The sequence below is a fragment of the Silene latifolia genome, chromosome X, assembly GCF_048544455.1.
Source record: "Silene latifolia isolate original U9 population chromosome X, ASM4854445v1, whole genome shotgun sequence".
NCBI classification, from domain to species: domain Eukaryota; kingdom Viridiplantae; phylum Streptophyta; class Magnoliopsida; order Caryophyllales; family Caryophyllaceae; genus Silene; species Silene latifolia.
In genome coordinates, this window is record NC_133537.1 from 222031973 (window position 1) to 222041972 (window position 10000).

The window sequence follows — 10000 nt, forward strand, 5'->3', positions numbered from 1 at the left end:
ATGGCGTCAAAAAATCAAGTGGTCTAGGATCTTGAATCACTCCAATAGGAGTCCGGATGAGGAAATGACTTCCGTTTTACAATCCGAGCTCAAATAGACAAGTTGGCCGCCAATCAGCGCGTCCTAGACTCAATCTGCGCGTCCCAGAACTGCTTTTCCATTTCAGAAAACCCTATGAGACAATCCACGCATCCCAGACTCAATTCGCGCAACTCAGACCTAGGATCCGCGCATCCCGATGCCAGGACGAGCGGTTCATTCTACAGCAAGCCTTCTCTTCAGGCCAATCCGCGCAGATTTCCTTGGGAGTTGATACATGATCCGCGCATGTCCCTCGGGACTTGCAAAGCTCTATTCAACACTTAAAAATGTTATTTATTAATCTACCCTTACTTAACCTAATGATGTACCACTATATATACTCCATTTGTAATAATCAAGAAACCAAGCTTCCTTATATCAGATTAAGCCTTCATTAGGAGTAGATTAAAATAGATTAGTCTTTAATCTTTCCACAAATTACACATTAATCTTTCCTCAATAATTTCTCATACAATCTTAGATTTAGCTTGGTACTTGAAGAATTCTTGGGTTTGTATTGGGGAATTGACAACTCTTCACCATTAATCATAGGGTTTCTTCTATTGTTCTTCCATTTCCTTTGTTCAATTCAAGTTGTTTACATTTAGAGTATGTATTAGAATATTAAGTGACAAGTCATCATCTTTATTCAAGGATTTTTATTTATTTATGTTAATCTTTACTCTTCAAGTTGGTAAGAATCTTAATCCCTTTTTATTTACTTGTTAATCTCTTGTTTATTGTCTTGCTTAATCATCATGTTCACTTGTGTTGTGATGTTTGACACCATTGCTAGCATAATAATCATGATGAGTAGTGAGTAGTCTCTTAAGTAGTATTAGTGGGGGATTAGGGGAGTTAATCATGGGATAGATTTATGCTTAATGAGTTCATATGAATACTTGCTTATTGTTCTTCAACTTATACACATGTCATGTTTGATGAAATGCTAGACTATGAAACCTTGCATTTTTTTACCCATCTCTTATCTATTCAACAAGGCTTGTAAGATATAAACAAACTCAAGCCTTATTCGACCTTGCATATTGTTGAGTAGGGAAAACCCAACTCGACTTGTAGGTATTGTAAAGTCTTAACCGACTCGGCTCCGAGATGTAAGTTTTCCTAGGAATTGGTTTATCATGCATGTAGTCTAATAGGGAGAATTAAGTCGACTTGTAGGTGTTGTAAAGTCACAAATGACTCGGTTTCGGGACCCAAATCTTCTTATGAATTATATGACATGAACTAACTTAAAACCCAACTTAATAAATTGCTTGCATCTATATAACTCATTTATGCTATCTTACCATGATTTCCTTATGATCCAATGATATCCTAGTATCCTTTATTACTTGTTTACATCTTTATTTGATTTATTGCTTGTTTTATTCCATTGCCTTCTTTAGTTTAGAATCATCAACCCAAACCAATTGTGACAACCCTTAGCACAACTACGATTAGATTGAACAATTTGAATACCCACGTCCCGTGGATCGACCCCGACTTGCTTGCTATGCTAGTAGTTGGGCATAAATGTGTTTGATGGCGTACAACGACACGCTCATCAGCAACACAATCCTCAAATGCTTCTCATGATCCTCTTTATTCTTAGAGTATGCCAATATATCATTAATAAAGACGACAACATACTAATCGAGGTAAGAACTAAACACTCTATTCATCAAATCCATAAATACTGCAGGTGCATTAGTCAAACCAAAGGCATAACCACAAACTCATAATGTCCATACCTCGTCCTAAAGGCAGTCTTAGGAATATCCTCCTCCTTAACTCTCAACTGATGGTAACCCGACCTTAAGTCGATCTTAGAAAAAACTCCAGCTCCACTCAGCTGATCAAATAAATCATCAATTCGAGGCAAAGGGTACCTATTCTTAATCATCACATTATTCAACTCCCTGTAATCTATACACAATCTCATACTCCCATCCTTCTTCTTAACAAATAACACTAGTGCACCCCAAGGTGACACACTTGGCCTCACATAACCCTTATCTAGCAACTCATCCAATTGCTTCTTCAACTTCTCCAACTCCTTAGGTCCCATTCTGTAAGGTGCTTTAGAAATAGGTCCCGTCCTAGGTTCCAACTAAATATTAAAATGTCCATCTCTCTTTGGTGGTAAATCTGGAATCTCTTCTGGAAACACATCCTGAAACTCACTCACTACTGTAATCTCTCCTGCGCCCTTCCCTTCCTCACGCAGGTCCCTCACGTGACACAAGACCAACTCTCCTCCCTTCCTCAAACACGGCTTCAGGGTGATTTTTGATATAAGTCTCACCTTTAGTCTTACCACAAATCCCCTATAAGACACTCTTACTCCCTTTGGTCCCTTCAAGGAAATTTTCTTTTGATGACAAACAATAAAGGCTCTATTTCTACTTAACCAATCCATCCCTAAGATAATCTCAAAACCACCCAAAGGACATTATATTAAGTCCATAGAAAATAAAACCTCGCCGACAAGAATATTTATATTTTTATATACTTTGGTACAAGATATCGACTCCCCAGAAGGTATAGCTAATTCATCTTTTATTATTACTGGGCCAACTAGTCTGAACACTTTAACATGGTCACTTGATATAAATGAATGGGTTGCTCCCGAATCAAATAAAACATAAGATGGCTTAGAATTGGTTAGAAAAGTACCCGAAACCATATGTGCATCTCCCTCAGCTGCCTCTTTTCTTATCATGAACAATTTTCCAATACTTTTCGCGCCACCATGTACCGTAGATGCCGACATCGTGCCCTGCTTCATGGTGTTATTCTGGTTCCCTCCATTTCCATTGCCTTGATTGTTGTTGTAGTGATTCTGAAAGTTGTTGTTGTTATAGATCCTCTAATTATTCCAAGATCCATTAGTCCGATTGCTTCCATAACTAGGTGTTTGTTGGAGTAGTGTCCTCAATAGTGCGTCTACATAATAAATCTCGTAAAAGGAATATCAGGGAAATAATATTTTATTTGTCAACTAATTAACGTAAATCGGTAACGCTCGGCTGATTAGAGTTTGACGTTACTGTCATATGACGGCGGTGATCAGTTGATCCCTCGAGGTCACACCTATAGGATGGAGCCCAAATAGAAATCTAATTAATTGGATAATTAGTTCCTTGAAATATATATATTGACTAATGGTTAGTCAAGCGAGTTTTAAAGTATATTTATTATCATATTATGTGATAATTGAGTAATAAATATTAAATCTTATTTATGTGATTAAATAAGATAAAATGTAGTAATTAATAGTTAACTAACTAAATTAATATTATTTACTAATAAAGTATTAGTTTTAATACAATGAGTTTATTATGTTTGAGGCGGAGGTAATTAGCTAATTAAATTTACAAGAGGTTGTAAAATTAGCTAATAGAGTTTTATGGGACACATTTTATATTGATAAAATGGTCTAGTAGTACTTGAAAGTTGGGTGTACATTATTTGTTAATTTATATTATTTAAGTGTTAAATAATTAAATTAATATTTAATTACATAAGATAATTAAATATACGACTTATAAGCATTTGTGGGACAAATGTCAGAAGTCGAAATGGATACGATAATTACATTTGTGCCGCCACTTTTGATGATGATAGTCATCACATGTGATTTGACAAGTCCCACTAATATATGTCTCTCATTTGTTTACATTTCATCTTTTATACATACCACGCCAACTTAATCATTTTAAAAGGGTTAGAAAATTTAGAAGGAAAAATTGGTCTATCACACTTATTGTGGCCGGCTTTTGCTCTTGATGAACAATAGTTGTTCTTCATTTTATTCCTTCTTATCTTCATACAAAACTCATCCAAAAACTCACATAAATAATCAAACATAAATTATTATTATACTAATAATAATTTGTAATATTATTTAAGGTAATATTCTACATAATATCTAGTTAATATTTGTAGAATTTTTGGGTGATATCTTGGGTGCTATCAAGAGGAGGTTTCCTACTATGGAAACTTGAAGATGGAGGATCATCCCTGATGTTTTTAAGCTCAAGAACAACACAAGGAAGGAGTCCTTTTGTTGTGCCTAATATTTTCAAATGCAATGTAAGGAAAATTTCATCTTTTATCATTTAAGACCATCCTATAATTGCATGCATGTAACTAGATCATGCTTAAACTAAATTAACATGTAATTTAGTTACTAATTAGAGAGTCTAATTAGGGGTCTAGTACCTTCAAGTGGTATCAGAGCTCAGTCGTTGCATGCATGTCGATTTTCGACCATTTTATCGAGTTATAAGATGACTTTATAAAATCGTAATTTTTGTGTAAAAATTTGTTTGGCACGAAAGTTTTTGTTGCATGTATATATTCTGACCTAAAAATGGTTTTGGTCAAATTTGGTTAATTATGAAATTTTATTGCTAATTAATAGATTTTTTCGTCTTAAGACCGTCTTAATATGCATAAAATTGGTTAATAGTTAACTAAAAATATTTGCATGTTAATTATGGCCATGAAATTTTAATATATTCTCACATGCATGGATTACTTAGAGTAATTAAAAAATAGAAAATTAATCTGATTAATTTTGCATGATTATTGATTTTTAATAGTTAAATATCAATAAAATGTGATTATATTGGTTAAAAATTGTTAAAATGTTATTTTTGCATGTGAAATTTATCTAATGTTACTTTCATGTATTATACATTGGATGTAAACTTAAAATATTAATTTGATTAATTTTTGCATGTTTATTGGTTTATATACGATATAATCAATAATATGTAACCATAATTTTCTCAAATATTAATCGAAACTTTTTGGTAAATTTTTTTACATTTTCAGGTTCTAGAAAATGTTCCAGAATATTAAAAATTTTCATTTAATAATTTTTCTGATTTTTATGTGTAATTTATAATTATATCGTAAAAGTTGCGAAAACCGTGTTTGCAATTGTGTATTTGATACAAAATAAACTTTTAGACAAAATTTTTTAAATTTTGAGCTCCTGGAAATGTTCCAGTATAAACAAAATTTTTATTTTTAAAATTTTCTTAATTTTGTTTATTTATTTGGATTTATTTCGTAAAAGTTATGATTAAATAAGTTTTAATTAGCAATTTTTCATAAAAGGTTATGAAATCGTCAAGAAATTAGTGAAGACTAATTTTTGAGTCTCAAAACAGGTTGGGATATTATCTTGTGCTTAAATTTGATTTAAGTACTAATTTGTGATTTTTAATGGTTAAAAATCGCTTAATTAACCAAAACTACGAGCTTAATATCAAACCGATGGTTCATAAGGCGATTAGCCATTTTAGGGCATGTTTAAATATGATTTTTATACTGCATTTTATTTAAATGAATGTCATTTAATTTTATGTAATTTATTAATGTAAGTTGTCTAGTATGGCCTTAGTTAGAAATCGGTATTTCCCGTAATATAAGAGAATACCGATTTGGTTTGTAATTATTTGCGATCTCGTATCGCTGTTTTGTAATATTAATAGATTTATTTTATTTTTATTTTACAAATGTATAATAGGAATTGTTATGTAATTCTTTTTATACTTATAATTAATTGTTACGAAGACCGGCGGAATCCTAAAGACGGAGCCTTTCAAAAAGGAGTTCCGATGAAGACCAGAGTTTCCAAAAGACCAAGCTATGTTGGAAGGCATTCCAATGAATTTCAAGGGACCAAGGAGTTGGTTTCCGAAGTTGTAATAGTTAATTAGATTAACTAGTTTAGGAGGCCATACTAGAAATTGTTTTTTACATGTATTTTATTTATGCATTCATGCCAAATCGCCATTACATGCCATTTATTCGTTTTTACGACTGTTGTCAATTAAAATTATCGAGAATTTGCCGATTTAGTTCACTTAAAAGGAATTGATAATAAATTGACAAGATCTCTTACATTATTTAAATATTGAGGCTAGTCCTTCCAATTAGTAATACCTATGAATCCCTTCTTCATTAGGGGACAAGTACGGCTCACTGTGGTGTTCCCTTTTTACGTTGGTTAAGTATGGTAATAAATGTTATTACACGTAAAAGTTGGTTGGACTCAACGAAATTGCAAGATTGGTATGGCTGGGGTCACTAGGCCCCGTTTTGTGTTCCGGAGATAGATTTGCTTGAAATCTGTCGACCGGGAGTTCTAGGAGTAGAATCAGTCAAGGAGTTGACTCACCAAATTTATTTATATCTCGTATGTCTGGCGTCACCGGGCCGAGGTTTATTTAGAGACGGATCTCGGGATCATTTATAAAATTTAGGTGAGAGATCATTATATAAATGCGGATTCAAACTTGATAAAATTTTTTTTCAAGTATTTATTTACGATGATTATTGTTAAATTTTCCAATTACTACGTTTTTTCTATTTTATATCGCACAATGGCAAGTATTTAATTCGCTCCTCAATCTATAGAATTGATAATCCATTATGCATGAAAATAGTTTTCTAAGAGTATACGGTAACTTAATTGTTCGATTATTCAACCTTTCTCCGTTTTACCACCATAGCTAATGATAAAAATTTGCAATTCTTCTGGTCCTCATATTGTCCGTCGTAAGGGTCTCTTATGAAGAGTATAAAGGGATATTACCTAAGTCCAAAGTATTTTGATTTTGCATTCTCATTTTATTTACAACAACGATGCTACAATCTTATTGCTCATAAGATAAATGTTTTCACATACTTAAATTGTTTGAGTATGTAAAAATGTTGGAACGAATTGGTAATATGATTTGTTTGAAATCATGATTACCCAATTACCAAATTCACTTCATAAAGTTTCTTAGAAGTGAGTGTGAGCTCTAAGAGGGATGTATATATCTTAATAGTGAAGATTAGGACGAGGTTCAATAAAGTTTTTGGTTTCGTTAAAGAATTGGCTCAAAGCAAAGGTTAATGTTAAGCTATTGTGAATAGCAGCACCAAACCTTTGTGCGATGCCAATCCTGACCAAACTTGTTGCTTTTTTAAATATGTATGACATTAGTAGATATAATACCCCTAGCTTTTTGGAGAATAAGAAAGTTGGGTGTGTGACACCTAAAAGGTTCCTTCTTCTCTAGATATCTATATGATTGACATTAGTTATACTTGTACCACTTCATCAATATTTGATATCGATAGTGGTTATTATAATTGTTTTTGGTACATGGGACGATAATCGTGTGACGATTAGCCTTAAACTAATGTCAACCTTCTCATAGGAAATGGAACTAGGGTAGTTGTCATTTCATTTTGAGACATATAAATGTTATTATGTACTTAATCTGTTTTTGGGTTTAGAATTGTGCTTTAATAAATGCTTTAGTAAGACACATAGGGTTTCACTCTTGTGATATTAACAAATGTCGTGCCCTAATTTGCCATGATTTGATCTATTGCTATACCAATCAATTCATTAGTTATTCTTGACCTAAACTAGATAAATTAATGTATCATATCGAATATAAAAGGTTCAAATTATTTTGGTGACCCCGATAAAATCTTAGTTCTGGATTGAAAATGCATTCATAGACTAATGTTACCTAGTTCTCTTTGAATCATTTGATTATGAATCTTATGATATATGCTTATCTTGTATTCAAAGCAAGATAACTTGTGCCCTTTTGTTGAAAAGGAGATCGAGCAAGTGAGTTATTAACCCTAATCACATGTGGATGTGTGTATGGTCGAATAACAATCTTAACCACAGTAGGTTATAATTACTTCTTTTCTTTTATCATTGTTTTAGGTGGATACTGGTATATCTACTGAAACGTTTGATGAGTTGAAAGAGTTTTTAAAGTAAATGTGATAACCAATAAGATTATACGATCATATATTCACGATCCGATTGTGGAAAGAAACATCAAAGTAATGATTATTTTATTTTCACAAAAAGAAGTGTGATAAAGTATCACAAGTTTACTTCTCCTAAAACGCATTATTAAATAATGTGAGGTTGGAAGGAGATATTGAACATATACGATATGGTTTGATCTTTGTCAAATTTTGTTGAGCCACTTGATTTTTCAATTGGGGTCTTTCTATTTTGTCTGCTAATTTCTTTTTCCCACTAAAATAAAGTACCATTCAAACAATCGCATTTACTCCGTATTAGATATGGAAAGGTAGAGTACCTAATTTGTAAGTTGTCTGAAAGAAAACATGTGATCATTTATTCTATATAGTCATGAGAACAAAGTGTTTGTTGCTCGTGATGTTGTCTTTTTAGAAAATAGGTTTATTTCTAAAAGACAGAGTGGGAGAAAATGTTGAAGAGCTACAAATGAAGCATGAAAAATGTTTCTTCGTGTGTTTGTTTCTTCGGAATCTATAAGGTCAGGTTAAATTCATCACTCATCAGGGGTGATGACATAGCATTACTTTTAGAAAGTGACGAAACCTGTAACTTACAAAAGGATTGTTTCTTGTTTCAACTCTTTGCAATGGCCTGAAGCCATCTTGATCCAAATTGGACTCCAAGTGTAATTGTCAGTAAATGATTGACTTGGATAAAACATAAAGATGTTTTCAAATTTACATGAAGAAGTTAGACCTCCTCGGTATAATTGAATTCGATAAAACATAAAGATGTTTTCAAAGCTTAAATGGTGACAAAGGGTTTGCACGAGTTGCAATGCTTGGATGAATTCGGATTATATTGGCAATTGTTGCATTTCATAATTGTATGATTTCCCAGTAGGATGACAAAAACATCTTCTTGAATTAGATTCTAGAAGAGGAAGTGTATTTGACACGTCTTGTGGGTTTTGTAGATCCTTACAAGCATAAGATTGTAGCTAACTTAAGAAGAAGTCTTAAGAGAACATCATGGAGTTGGAATATGTGTTTGACCATGTTATAAAACATTTCTCGAGATGTCGAGGAGTTATGAATATACATGATGTTTAGTGGGAATATGGTGGTCTTATGAGTCTTTTATATTGTTGACATATTAATCATTTGGAATGATGAAAGACTTAGGAGAATATTAATACATCTTAAGTATCCAGATTTATAGAGATAAATCAAGGAAGGATATAGGCGTTTTTATCAGGAGTCTTATATATATGAGATTCTTGACTGGTTCAAAAAAGTTGAACTCATTATAATTGATTCCGATTGCTTCCGATGATGGATCAATTTAATATGCTATGATGTATTATTGTTATAACAATTCATATGCTTTGAGTATTACAGGTTGTTATTAATCGAATTTAAGTGAAGGTCACATTATAGTCAGATAGATTATCCTTTAGTACTTGAGAAAGACTAAGGTTGTGAAACTAAGTATTTTAAATTTATTTGATTTGTGTAAGGAGTTATACGAATGCTAGTTGAAGTTTGTGTAAACAGTTACACATTTACCATCTTTTTAAAACCCATAGGGATTGTATGGAATCCCGTACTGGCTATGAGGAGTTGATCTGCAGGAAGAGTTCCAGGCAGTTATACATTGTGGATTTCACAACGGAAATTGAGTACATTGTAACATTTGATGTTGGAAAAAGGAAGTAGCTTGGATTCGGCAGTAATGCAGAGAATAGAAGTAGTTCCTGCAGCCGCATATCCTATCCTAACTCACTGTGATGACAGTGGCAGCTATTTTTGAGGCAAGGGTGTCTTAGTCTAGAGTTAAGTCTATATATGTACTCAATTTTGTTACATGTAATATAAGTTACGTGGAACAAAGGGAAATAGCAATTTGTTGGTTTGATCAGACGATGTGTCATTGATTTTAAACTAGGCCTTGTTGAAGGCTAAACATGATAGTTATGACGTTTCAATGTGGTTGAAACATGGTAATTGAATTACTGTAGATTATATGATGCGTAAAAATCTGATAGTGTATCAATTTTACATATATGATAATCACATTTATCGTTTGAGTTTTTCGAAACTCTGATATATA